The 14,979-nt window shown below is 41.1% G+C and overlaps 1 pseudogene; it reads left to right on the top strand.

The window, feature by feature from the left end:
• Positions 1-13,915: 13,915 nt before the first annotated feature.
• On the top strand, positions 13,916-14,458 carry LOC118001408 (annotated as a pseudogene).
• Positions 14,459-14,979: the final 521 nt, after the last annotated feature.

The following is a 14,979-nucleotide window of genomic DNA, read 5'->3' as shown; positions in this document are numbered from 1 at the left end:
AGTGAAAATTAAATGTTCATGTAAGTGAACTATGCCTGTAAGTTGGAACCAAGTGAGATTCCCAAATCTACACTAGATACTATATTCCATTTCTGGAATATTTAAATCCCCACACAGATTTTCTGAGGCCCTTTGTTTCATGTCTAGACACATCCACCACAATAGTCCTGATTGTCCAGAAATCAAGTCCAGCCCTTCCTATGAAAGGAAAATTTTATATTAAGAAGAGAAAGAATGAATAGAAGTTAATTACAGACTGTTTCCTACCATTCATGAGGTGATTCTCTAGGAACTTTATATGCATTATTACATTCATTAATTATAATCACATTAACAATAATCTTATGAGGTTCCTTATTATAACTTTCATTACACAAACGAAGAAACTGAGGCCCAGGGATAAGTAATTTGCTCTGGGCCACACAACTAATAAGCTCTACTTTCTTTTTATCACCATTTATATTATTTTTATCTGATCCAAAGTTTCCAACCACAGGCAACACCTCTTATCCTACCCCCAAGGAGCATTTGGAAATGTGTGAAGCATTTCTGTTTTACATACATTTGCCTGAGCGCTTCTGGATTTTAGTGTGTGGCCAGGGAAGCCACACATCTTGCAAAGCATGGGACAGCTCTGCGCAGAAAAAAGTCATCTTCCCCAAGCGCTTACACATACCCTTTAGAAAAGTATAATGATTCAACTCTAGAGGTGGATGATTTCGGTCTAGCAAATAAACTCTTAATTAAGAAATAGTTCATTTGTCTGAGTTTATTTTAATCAAATATATCTATCCCCATTATTAAGAATATCTGAACCCAGACATAATGATTGAATATAATTCCATCTCAAAGTGCAGATATTTGGCCAACCAGACAGCCTATGCTTATTGGTCTCAGATCAAGCTCCCAATTTTTATTGAATTGTTTTTTTGTTATTTATTTATTTATTTATTTATTTATTTTAAAGATTTTGTTTATTTATTTGACAGAGAGAGACACAGCAAGAGAGGGAACACAAGCAGGGGGAGTGGGAGAGGGAGAAGCAGGCTTCCCGCCGAGCAGGGAGCCAGATGTGGGGCTCGATCCCAGGACCCCGGGATCATGACCTGAGCCGAAGCAGACGCTTAACGACTGAGCCACCCAGGCGCCCCCATTGAATTGTTTTTAAACAACTGAAAACAAGAGGATCTCACAAAATCTTTATAAAGTAGTCACTGCTAGAATTATTCCAATGAGTCCTGGTAATATGTTTTTAACTCCGTTACCAAAACCATCACATTTTAATACGAATGATTGGTAAATGACTTTGTGTATAAACTACAATTTGAGGTTTCAACAAATACAGCAGAACTTTCGCATCACAAAATGCTACCTTCCAAAATCATCACTCTGAAGTTGACACACGCATTCCAATGATGTGTTCCTATTATTTCAAATACATTTGCCACTCCTCTCTGCAAATGTTTCCAGAACCTAGGTATATTCCTTTTAATACCTTCAAATGTACCCTCTGTGAGGAGTTGTCTAGAGTCAGCTCTTAGTCCATAACATTCGATTTGATTGAATTAGACAAAAACATATATTGGTCACATCTTGTGACAGGATAGAGATGACAAGGCAGAAAAAAATCTGCAAAAAGATGGATGATCCTTCTGGATAACAATTTTCTTTGCTAAAATTTAGGTGTGACTATATTTCTCAAACTGACAGCCCCCCAAAATTTAGGTGTGACTATATTTCTCAAACTTAACCATTGATTGCCCGGTGCCTCAAAAAACCGAGACTGAGGACCTCTTCTAAAGTGGAGCTCCCAAAATGTGCCAAACCTCATCAGAATGAATACACAGAATAATGTTCATTTAAACATTTACCTTCTGTTATATCTCTTTAGAAGTCAATTTTATTATGTTATAGTCACACTTTGTATCTGTTCACACAATATGCCTCATAGCCTTATTGTGGGGTACACATTTTATTCCCTGAATAAATGGCCCTGAAGAACAAAGTGGTCCTCTCACTCTGAGATCAAATGAAATGATGTGAACATTGGCAGAGGCATCAAGAATCTGACAGACTAGAGAGGCAGAGCCAATGGGTTGGGCATTGCTGGGAACTCCAACCTAGAACAGGAAACGTATAGGGACAGATGACTTATCTTCTTCACCAACCTGCCACAATACTTGTATAAGCTTAGACTACCACACAGTGAGGGGAAAATACCTCTTAAATGTAGCAAATGAGCCAGATGAAAGGACCAGTGAACAAGCATGGAACAAGAAGGCAAGAAGCCTATATTCTGGGCTACTCTGCAAATTCCCAGTTGTGCAGCTTTGGGCAAATCCTTGGATGTTTCTGAACCTAAACATCCTCAGCTGTAAAATAAAGACATTCAGCTTATTAATATCCATCATTCTTTTCACTTACATGTTGTATTGTTTTTAAAGAATCAGAAGGAAAATGATCTCATATAAAAGATACAAAAGCTAACAAATTCAGGAGCCTGACTGAAAGAAGCTGTATTAGAGACGCCTTCCAGCTTGGGTGTAGATTCACAACAGAAATTCGTTCATGACATCATAACCCTTTCTTACAGATGGGGCCACTCCCTCTTCTTCTCATAAAGCATCTTATCCTCACTTCACTGTTCACCTTCCAATCAAATTTTATCATTCATTACAACCTGGGTCAGAACTATTCCGAAATCAACTTAGTTACACATTTCCTTCAAAGTTTCTATTTAAGGGGAGTCCTTGACTTACAGGAATAAGTCCCAGGATTCCCCAAACATTAAACCAGGCAGCCCTTCCCTTTGTCTAACGTGGATGTCCCACACCATGATTTTAAGCCCTTTCCCTTTTGTACCCTGAGTCAGTTTGAATAGAAATACATCAATGTTTCAGTCATCCTCTCAGAGTTTATGATTCATGCTATAGATAAGATGTCCTTGGGAGGAAACCAGAGGTCATTCTTGCTGTCAAACAAAATCTTGGTCAATATTGAAATGAGAACTAATTTGACTTAATCTAAGTTGACAGGGGTAAAAAGAGCTCAGTACTGGAATAAATTCACCAGTGGTATCAGAATCAGGAAACTACAAGAACAAAAATACATCCACAGTCTGAGGGTAGTTCTAAAGCATTTGGTAACTACATAGAGCACCTTAATAAATGAAGTAACAGAAATAAGAATTCTATGTGGTTGTTTTCTATTTATGACTGAAGAGAGTACCATTTCTTTAAATGTTACATTTTATAATCAATTACTGTTCTGGTGAAAGACACTTTTCTGTTTGGGGATTAACAAAAGTGCACTTAAAGGACCTAACAATTAAAAAAACCAACAAATTATCGCATCAGTTTATAAATAATTCTATAGAGTTTATTTTATGTCTTCCTTTTCTAGAACAAAAGCAACATTTCTGCACTCCATCGTGGGTGGTTTATTATATTGTTGGCTTGGTTCCCATACTGTAAGTAAGGAAATGCTATTTAATGATAATTGACATTGTTATGGCAAATGCTTTGATCATAATCAAGATCTTGGTTACACAATTATCATTATTATTCCTGTTTCATCTTGATAACAAGATGGGTCACTTAGTGATCCCAGAGACCTGTTGACTTAACCATTGATTGCCCGGTGGCAAAATCAGAATGGGACAGTGTGTGTTAGAACTTGGGCAACATGGTGGTAGAGGGACCAACTTATCCCAGTTAGCCTGCAAATTTTACAGTTTTAACAATGAAAGTTTCACATCCTAGGAAATCTGTTAGGCTCAGGTAAACTGGGACAGCGGCTCACCCTATGTGATGGAGTTGGGACTAAGGTCTAGGACTCAGAAAAGCTGGATGTGATCTGATCTGATCCTGTTGCTCTCTATCTGATGGCATCTATCTGCCCTACCTTCAGTTTCCCATCTTTTATAATTTAGTTTGTCTTTAAAAACATATTTCTATAGTAAAACACTGGTCTTTTGAAAACTATAAGGTTATATACAAATAGTAGATCTTTTCATTTTCCTCTTACAAACCAGCAGCCCGAACAGATGTGCTTATCTTCCTGAGAGCCGTGGACTGTCATAGCTTCTGTTTAATGTCATTAGATCCTATGCTTCATTGAGGTGATGCTTGGGGTGAAGTTTTGGTTTCACAATTGTTAAGCTTACTTGATGCCCAGAGAAAAGTTATTTTCTCTATTTAAATCCGAGCAGTTTGTGGATTAAGGGGAAGAACTGAATTAAGTTCCATCTCTGTCATGTATTAGCAGTGTGGCTGGGGATGAATCATCTAACTTTCTTAGCTTCTATGTCCTCATTTGAAAAACAGAGAATAATTTCTGCAAAATACATCTCAGGGGGTTGTTTGGATCATAAAATAGTGTATGTAAAAATGTAAAAAACCATACAGTGATATATAAATAGGATGCAAAACATATATTATTATTTATTATAATACTATATATAAAATCATAGATATCTATTCGAGGATGCATACTAGGAATGTGTCCTTCAACCAGAATACCATGACATTCAAATCCAAGAAAGTTCTAAGGAGGAATTATGAACTTATAGAAACAAAGAATGATAAAGCTGGAAAGAATCTTAAACACTATCTGGTCCAATTCATGACATATAGACATGAGACTCTGATGCCCTGAAATGCAAAGTGAATTCAATCCATTTCCAGCTAATTAGAGGAGAAGCCACACTTGAATTCCATAGTCCCTTGATTCTGATTCAAATCTCTTTTACTACACCTCTTGGTTTCCCCTCCCAAGGCCTTAAAAGTTGATGTCTTTGATTTTGTACCTGTGGCTATTTATTTTACACATTTTTATTTCATTCCCCCAGAAATATTAATACCTCTCAGTCTAAGCATCCATCAAGTCAGTTTTGAAATAATTTATATACCAACAGATTGGATGTAAATCTTTAAGTATTTGGTCAATAAGCAGTCCCTAATATAGAAAGGGTCAAGTGGAAGGCCAGGATGGTCAGCATCTAGCCAGCTTTTCCATGTCCATATCCATGACTTACTGCACTTTTTCAGGTAAGACTATGGGGTGGGGGGGGAGAGAGAGGGGGACTTGGGAAATGAGAAGTAGACAGGGGCGAAGCCAGATGCATAAGCGTACGAAACAAAGCAGACTATCTACTGTGTACTGTAGAAATCTCCCTCAGGCTGACCTGTCGTAGAGGATGAAAAAGTACTCCAGGGAGACTGCCTGGAGTCAGCAGGAAGTTATGCTGAGGAGCTGCAGGGGAAAAGGAACACCAGAGCTCTGGGGGAACCCTCGGGGGCAGAGTGCTCAGCAGACTGGAGCTAAATCAGCAGAGGAAGGGATTTCCATATGCTAGTGTATAGTCACATCCCCCTAGAAAGCCTATAAAATACAGACGCTGAGACTTATCCCCAGTTAGTAGGAGCGAGGGGTTTCTCCATGAATCTGCATTTGAACAAGCGAGTCATGGCTATGAGGTCCATGACCTACACTTCAAGCACCACCCACTGTGGCAGCCTTTCAGTGGTTCCTTCACCCCGGCACCGCCAACCTCCTACCATGGCTCAATAACACCTTTCACAAAGCCAAGACTCTAGACATGCTTTCTTTGGATCCCCAAAGGGGAAAGGACAACCAGATGCTTCTCCGCAGACTGGATGGATCTCTATTTGGATGATCGGAAGCACGGCAGTCATCACATAAATGCTCGCAGTGCACAAGGCACTGTGCTAAGGGCTGGACACACAATCTATCAGGGGAACCTTATGATAACACTGTAAGGGGAGAGCAACAGCATTACCTTCATTTTATTTCACAGGAATCCTGGCTTTTAAAAGATAAAGCAATTTGCCCAAGGTTACACATCTATGAAGCAACAGAAATATGAGTCAAACCCCGCTCTCTTTGACTGCAAACTCCATGTTCTCAATGCCTGTATTTATTGCTTTTCACCTGCTCTTCTTTAGACAAGCCTTCCTCTCCCTTTCAAACGCAAGTGTCTGTTCAATACTGCAGGTTTCACGGATTCCTGTCTCTCAGGAGAAATTTCTCCCCCAACTGTGTTGCCATCCATAACATTTTACATAACTCAATTGTGTTTGCATTATACTCACCAGTTTATACTCTCGTGTCTCCGGCTCAATTGAGAGCCCCCGGAAGACAGGAGCTACATTTTATTCTACTTTGCATCTCCTTGCCTAGCCACCAGTATCAACACCATAAGTAACGGCTGAGTTGAGCATTTAGATAATGCTATCTTTTAAGGCAAAGTTTCTATGAAGTATTGTTGTTACTGTTGTTTTCAATGCAGAGCTGGCTTTGAAGATTATAAAGCTACAATTTGAAAGTGATGGAAATGAAGATGGGATAATGATTAGAGGCATCTTTCCCCCCTATCCCATGAGAGCAAATTTAGAGGAACATTCTTGAAGTTTGAAAGGAAGTTCTTAACTGCAAATGAAGTAACATGTGGAATTTATTATGCCAATTATTTATATGAGCTGAAAGTAAAAATAGGAGCAGGAAGGGCTTAGATAAATTCAAAGATGAGAGTTGCATAACAAATTGTTAATAGCAAATTAGACTGGTTCAAGGCACATCCAGAATTTTTTCATGACGGAAAACTGTCCTCTTCCTCCTAAAAGGTCCTTTAGTCCCAATATTGAGAGCTGAATGAGGGGTTAATACAAATTAGTCAGATTTAATTGGCCATCTACACACACACACACACACACACGCACATGCGTGCTTTACTTTTTTACTTGTATTTTGATCCCCTCTTATGTTGAACGAGAATTGGGCACTAGGGCTAAGCCTTTGAGATTAGTAACAGTAAATCAAGCTGTACCTAGGACACAACTCACACTTTGTAAATAGTAAAGAACAATAAACTGGAAGATAGAAAATATGGTTACTTTTCCGGTAGACCACAGAGGACACTTTGAAAAATGTAGTGGGACTCACATGATTTAATCCCCTTGCTATAAATCACTGGAATTGTTTGTTCAAAACCTCTTGATCAAACGAAGGTATCCAAGATGATTAAAAAAGAACACACTGATCTTAATAACCAAGTTCAGTTTACCGATATCTTAGGGATCTTTCCCTAAGAATTTCCTAGTATCAACACGATTGGGCACAGGTCTCTATGGAATAGACTGTCAGTCCTGAAGGTCTACAAAAGTATTTTAAGTGTCCCTTCTCCAGCCCATCCCAGTCTCTATGAACCCTTCCACCAAAGATACACTAAAAGGAAAGACACCCCATTTTTATTCAGAAAGAAGTAGGGACATAGCACATTCTCCCTGGATGGTCCTTCCTGGTTACTTTGTTATTGACTACTGAACAAATTATCCTTAATAAAACACTTATTTATTAGACTTCTTTATATGTACTTAGTATTGGCTATTTCATCAAGAAAGGCTCTTGTGTTATGTATCATATCCATTTCTCCAAAAATCTTATTATTGCATGTAATTTCACTTCTCTCCAGAACTAGCAGTAAAGCTGGTTAAGTTGCAATTACCAACACAACTGCAATATAAAATTAGATGTGTATTTCCACAGGCCCTTCTCATTTTGCCCAACTCTCTGTGGGCATGGATAGCACAAAGTTAAAATGCTTAAGATCAAGGTAATCAGATCACCACTAAGTAAGTAAAATGTAGTTGCCTATACAACGTAATTCTGCTCCACCTGTGAAGAATGAAGAACCTGTAAGCAGTGCTACTGCTTGCTGTCCCTTTTGAGTTATTAGTAGCAAAAGAAAGAACCCTTGCCCTTGGCACATAAGCTATCACACTTGAAATAGATTTTTCCAAAAGTGCAATCTGATCATCCTTGCTGAATGTCTGTAAACTCAGAATTATCGCTGGAATTCCAAGGTGGACTGAGATTTCTAGAAATAAAAGGCCCATGAGAACGGAGACATGCACGTGTATGCATGCACACACACACACATACACACAATACTTAGAGATTTTCAGTGCAACCAGAGAAAGGGGCAGGCTGTCTGCTTTCATCAGTGACAGGTTATCAAGTATTTACAGAGCCTTTAGGATGTAACTTGGGCTGTCCTGGGCACTGTGGGAGGAGAGGAATAGTAGAAAAATGGATAGTACCATTCCTAACCCAAGAAAGGTGCAGATAATTTGTAAAAGAGGCAAGGCAAGGCGCAATTACTAACTAAGGTGACCGTAACGAATGTGATGTTATGAGTCAGATTCATACAAATTCAATTCAGCAAACCTTGATTGAGTACCTCCTAAATCCAGCTGGTTACTGGATAAAGATAAAAGGAGTAAGGTTCAGGTCAGATTGTAAAGAAGGGAAGGAAGATTAGGGAAATAATCTTGTTTGGGGCCTGAGACAAAGCCTTCTGCTCAGCATCTCAGCCCACTAACTGATTGAACAGGCATAACAGTTTCCAAGGCAAAAAGCAGAGAGCCTCCATTTTGCAGATGAGGAACCTGAGATTCGGAGTAACTGATCCCAAGATCTCCCCTGCTGCTAGAGTCAGGATTCTATCTAGGGAGACCTGTGTAGAGCTGTTCCTCACACCAGACTGCCTTCTCTGAGACTGCTGAACTTGTAATTCAGGCCAGGGGTGGCCACAGGCTGGTCCAGAGCTGGTCTGTGATGCCCCCATCACGGGCTCCTTAGCAAAATGAAAAACACAAAGCCAATCCTGTGAGTTTTTCATAAATAGATATGGATTAAGTTGAAGGGACCATGTATATATATGAAGTTGGCTCCTTTCTCCTTTTTGTGCTATTAATCATCCATTTAGAAAATGATAGTGCCAGTGGATGGCAGCTGTTGAGACTTTCCAAACTCTTTTCATTCTGGAAAAGAAAACTCAGAATTGGGACTCTGTGTCAGTTCCTTGTATACTGTTTGGAATTTTTCTTTTACACGGTATTTGAAACTTAAAATCTGGGAAGTACTCATTGAACAGACAATTTTGAGGTCAGTCTGTGTACAGTTTGGTGATACAAAAATTGCTACCAACTTTCAGCAGATTTTTAAAAGGACAAACAAAATCCTGGAAGCTCTATGCCATTTTTTTTTAGCTTATACCATTTCCCTAAACCCTTTTCCAACTCCCCTCCCTCCACATTTTCTAAGCAAATTGCTCAAACCACAGGAAAATACCCCATTTTGTGACCTCCCTGGAACCTAATCCCCTTTAGACATCTTACATGATATGAAGAATGAAAGCCACTTAAGTGAAAACAAGACAAAACTGTTGGTGAAGCGCACCAACAGGAAAGGACTATTCCTCCAAGCGAGTTTATTTTTCTACTTTAAAGGATAAACGCAGCCCCCTCCATTCAGTTTGCCTTTCCTGATGATATAAGCCTGCACGGCCTCCCGTCTTAATGTCCACAGTTAGCTCAGTGCTCACTTCTCCCAAAACATGTATCAGGCAGGGCAGAGAGAGGAAGCTTGGTATATCAACAACAGGGAAGAGACGAACTTCACGTTAGTGGCATTCACCGTGTGGGTCTGGCTAATAATAAAGACAGAACAGTGATAGGAATGGTGGTGGCGAGGTGCAGATGAGAAAAGTTTATTGCTCAGCCAGAGAGACCTGGACTTCTCTGCCTTAATGTCTTTTATACCAATGGCATGTTTCCCTTTCCCAAACTCAAAGCTTTGGATAGATCCTAACAAGGACAAAGAGCCACAAAGTATCATCTGACTTGCGGTTGTGTGTTGTCTTGGTAATGCCAGCGAAGTGGCAGAACTGGTAATCCCAGGTGCCAGCCCTCCTGAAGAGGCAACACCAGGACAACTCAATCCAACATTCGTCAAACACCTCGGACGCGCAGCCCTAGTGAGGACGAGGCACTGAGCTAGTTAAGGGGAAAGATCTTATTTACCTTTGTGTTCCCCACTTCTAGCATAGTCCTGGCACCTAGTAGGCATCTAAGAGCTTCCTGATAAATAAATAAATGGAGAGATACAGCAAGTGTTCAAAAAGTATGCATGAAATAGGGGCGCCTGGGTGGCTCAGTCGGTTAAGCATCTGCCTGCGGCTCAGGTTGTGAACTCGGGGTCCTGAGATCTAGCCCCGCATCAGGCTCCCTGCTCAGCTGGGAGTCTGCTCCCCCCTCTGTCTGCCACTCTCCCTCCTTGTGCACACTCTCGCTCTCTCTCAAATAAATAAATAAAATCTTAAAAAATAAGTATGCATGAAATAAAGAACTGAACGTACTGTCTTGGTCCAGTGCATTATTTGAGGGTCAAGACTGAGACAATCGACATGGCCCTTTCTTTAGGAAAAGCTGTAATAGTGTCATGATTAGTCAAGGTTCATTTTAGTCTATATGTCTGTCTCGGTCATCTCTCTCTGTCTCCGTCTGTCTGTGTAGGTATGTCTGTATCTACCTACCTGCCTACTTACCTGTCTCTAGGTCTCTCTCTTTCTCTCTCTCTTACTCCCTTCTTCCCTCCCTCCTGTCTTTCTTTTTTGCTGACTATCTCAGTGGCTTGAAGGAGTCATAACAGAAGAGTTTCAGAGGAAAAAAAATCCTAACTTAGTGCTTCCTTTATCAGAGGAGCAGACCCATTCATGTAACCTGGCTTAGCTTTTCTGCTCTTACCATTTCTTTTCTAGCACCCAGCCCCAGTCCCTTTAGTCCTCTGGCTGAAGGGCCATGGCCTGGGAAGCACTGAGAACTCTGTGGTCCCTGTCATTTATTTTGTTCCTGAGACTCTCTGGGAAGCCACCAGGAACAGAATACAGGGAAGGTGGTAAAGGTTCACTCTGGAGGGCTTGAGCAATTGTCGGGCATAAAAGGAAAACTCTAGGCAAAAATCACCCATGTCCTCTACTAAATGAGGCTTGTCATCATGTTCAAAGGACAAAGAGAACCCTGTTTGATTCACTACAGTTTCTTTAGTTTGTTTTTTTGTGTTTTTGTTTTGTTTTGTTTTGTTTTTTACTTGCTGCGTTTTAGGTTGGTCAGGGTTGTTGAAGGAAAGAAGGTGCCACAGTTCAGCAACCTCTAATGTGAAAGTGACTGATTTTCGATTTTGCCTTGTTATGTGACACTCATTACTGACTCCCAGGAGCACACCCTGTCATAGCCTGCTCACGCTTCCCACACCAGCTTCCCACTGACCTGTGACCACATCCATAAGCAGCAGAAGCCAGGCCTCCCGACGCGCAGCCTCACGGCGCACGCAGGCAGGCATGGCTGCCTCCTGCCAACACGGGGCCAGCACCATGACCCTCGCTCCCAGGTCCTGTCTTCACCACACAGTCGAGCAGATGCAGACCCGCCCCTGCTTTACCGCTTGCTCCTGGCAGGCTTCCTCTGGACACACACTCTGTACCAGGAATAGCTTCCTTTCTCATAGCCTAATCTCCACTCTCTCTCTGCTGGACCTGTCACCCCCAAATAAGCACGACACTTGGCTCACAATGTGAGCAGAGCTTCCCTGAAACATCTGCCTGCTTTTGCCCATCTTTCAAGTCCTCCGTCGAACACCACCACCTTCCTGAAGACTTGTTTAAATTGCAACAGTTGTAAATTCTCTCTCCCCATTTCCTATGGTGTTCTTTGCTGTGAGCATCCGGCAAATAAGCACTCAACCTGAATTTTGTTGTTTGTAAAACAGGGCACATAATATATACCAATTACGAGGAAAAATTAAGATAACATATATGAACACCTGGCACAGAGTGGGCAATCAGTAAATCCTATTTTCATTTATTCGTATATCACAGATTTTATTTTCATTATAGTTATTTGTGTATATATATATATATATATATATATATCTTGTCTACAATACAGCATAAGCTCCCAGAGTGCAGATACCATCTTATTCATCTTTGTAAATTGCCTAGCATGGTTCTTTGCATATAGCTTCTTTTAAGGTATCTATGTTGAATGAATAAATGAACTCTCGGCCTCAGTTTTTTCATCTGTAAAATGGGAATAAAAACAGTTCAGCTATTTCAAAGCATTATTATCAGAATAAGTTAAAATGCTACATGTAAAAAGGTATTGAAAAATAAAAAGATCAAATGCTAGACAAGTATGAACTATTATTTGATACATTTCTATAATATATGGACACAAGTGAAACAACAATGTTGCCCAATTTATCCAGTAGAGGGCAATGACACACACATGGGTGGTATTCAGATTCTTTTGTAAGACTCCACAACCATAAATTAAAAAGTGAGAAACACTTCGGTATTATGCAAACAAAATAAAGTGATTTTTCTGTATTTAGCTGCTTCTTTCATCTCTTTTACTGCTGTGTCTACACAATTTATATGTGTAGAAAGGACCTTCGACTCCATTGGGTGTTTCCAGTGTGGTTCAGTGACCCAGTGTTCTAGTTGCTCTCTCTATTCAAACTTCCACTTGCCCATTTGCGCAGGGTGAGGAATGATCCTGGCCTAGCCAATGGGAAAAGAATGCTGTTTTCACTGGTTTTATTACCACGATCATGCGCAAAAGCATTTCTATAGGGTCGATGAGGGCTTGGTCCTAATCTGGAAAGCAGCCTGGAAGGGTTTCCATGCTGGGGGAGGGAATAGAGAAGGAAAAACAACGTGGACTATTGTTTCCTTAGCCTGCTTTGGCTCCCCTTAGTCTGCTCTATTAAGACACTGAACCCATTGACTACACCACTGACATTTTCTTAGGTCAGGCTAAGTCTCCCAGAGATAAGGGAATGGCAGAGGGTGGCAGAGGAGTGAGTCCAGGCACCAGAGTATACACACTGCACGTGCTTCTATCCTCCACCCCATTCCGAACTTACTGAGTTTCAAACAGAAAGATGGTTTGAAGACGTGTGTAAGGTGTGGTCTTTGCCCTTGAGGGATTCAGAAGTTGATACAAGGCAGTCAAATATACCCTAGATGAACACAATCTGAATGATAACGTGAGTACTCCTGTGTGTCAGGCACTGGGCTCTGGAGGGACAGATGATACACAGATGAGATGCGAGCCAAGTTGGTTTGCAGTCAGACCAGACAGCAGAGGACCCATGTGAAAGCAACCAAAAGTAAATAGATGCAAATGTGGTGATAATAGAAATAACTACCGGCAGTTATGTTATAATGCTTATTTTCAAAAATACAAATTTGTTCTAACGTTTGTTATATTCGGAAATGATTTGAGCATCGTGTGAATTTTGCATCTGATTATGTGCACTTCACTTGCAGGAAACACTACGTGAATGGAGAAATCTGCACCCAGATGAACTGAGCAGTGTAGGACTATCCAAAACACACCCGTGTGCGTGCACATACACACACACACACACACACACCTAAACACGCATCTGCTCTCTCAACTTTCAACTCACTTCCTCCAGACAACTTACAAGCTGAACTTTTTTTTTTTTTAAGATTTATTTATTTGAGAGAGAGAGGGAGGGAGGGGCGGAGGGAGAGAATATCTAAGCAGACCCCCCTGCTGAGCACAGAGCCCGACGCAGGGCTCAGTCCCACGACCCATGATATCAGGACCTGAGCCAAAACCAAGAGTTGGACACTCAACTGACTGAGCCACCCAGGCGCCCCAAGCTGAACCCTTCTGACCCCCACTTCCATAACAAACTTTGGGTCTCATTCAAGTTCAAGTGCCATATTTATTGCAGTATTTATGTATCTCTTAACAATTTCACATGTGTAGAACTGCTCTGCTGTTTTCATTCAGTCTCTTTTCTTTTTTGTTTTTGTATCGATGTGTCACTTCAACTTTGCGTGTTGTGTCCCTAAGCCTGTTTTCCCTTTAAGTCCTATGGCTTTCATTGTTTGATTTTGCGTAGCATAGTGATATTTAGGGGAACATGTGTAGCATTATTGAAGAACTGACTGAAGAGCAAGCCCTTGTGTGCATAAAGCGAGGAGCTCCTGCCCTGGGGGAGAGAAGAAGAGGTCCAGGAATGGCCTGGCACAGAGACGAACGCGGAGAATCACAGCAATATGGAAGAACATGAGTATCTCCTTCCATCCTTTTCAACTTGTCTCATTAGAAGACCAACAACAAAGAAAAAAGGACTTAAAATGGTTTACAAAAATGCATCTAGAGTGCGTTGTAGCGACATGAAGCTGCTCACCCACAACCTGCTGAGCTCGCATGTGTGGGGGGGTGGGGCCCTGTGGCTTCCCACTGTGCCTCCAGGCCACCGAGGTCCGCATCAACCCTGTGGAGTTGAACCCTGACATCCTGGCGCATATGATACCCAAGGTGGAGTGGGTGGCACTTCCGGAGGCGGCAGATACCTTGAATCTGGTCAAGGTGCCCAAAGGGCCGACTGAAGGGTATGAGCACGATGAGAAACTCCTGAGGCAGATGCACCACATGCTGCTGCAGGTGGATGTGCTAGAGGGCACCTTGCAGTGCCCAGAGTCTGGACGTCTGTTCCCCATCAGTCGCGGGATCCCCAACATGTTGCTGAGTGATGAGGAAACTGAGACTTAATCGTGTCAGGTGCTAGACAGGTGTCATTCTGTAACCAGGAATGTTTTCATTGATGTATATCCTATTTGCTAGGTCTGTCATGTATCCCCAAACCTTGACGCAGTGACACACAAAACACACACAGTGTTCTTGAGCTCAGTATATTTCTTTTTCTCATTAAAGTTTCAAAACCAAAAAAAAAAAAAATGCATCTAATACAGCAAAGAAAAAATACACGAAAAATAACTTTTAAAAATTCAGCAGCGTAAACAAGGTGAAAGCTGGTGTTAGGTAAGCTTACATAAGGCATGCCTTAAGTGCCACACAAAGATGTTCTAGAGACAACCACACATTTGTTCAAAGCTTCGTAGCCATCAACCCCTGGCTTTCTACTGGTCTGATTCGATCCAGAGAGGATTCTGCAAAGTCTATGCTGCAGGGTACAATACAGTATTCACAAGCCACACGCAACCGTGACACGTGAAATGCAGTTGGTCCAAATTGCTAAGTGTAAAATACACACTAAATTTCAAGGACCAGCATA

The sequence above is a fragment of the Mirounga leonina genome, unplaced genomic scaffold (genome assembly GCF_011800145.1).
Source record: "Mirounga leonina isolate KUSES-001 unplaced genomic scaffold, KU_Mleo_1.0 Mir_53, whole genome shotgun sequence".
Lineage (NCBI taxonomy): Eukaryota > Metazoa > Chordata > Mammalia > Carnivora > Phocidae > Mirounga > Mirounga leonina.
The sequence above is the reverse complement of the archived record's forward strand: the minus strand, read 5'-3'. Positions and strand labels throughout refer to the sequence as shown.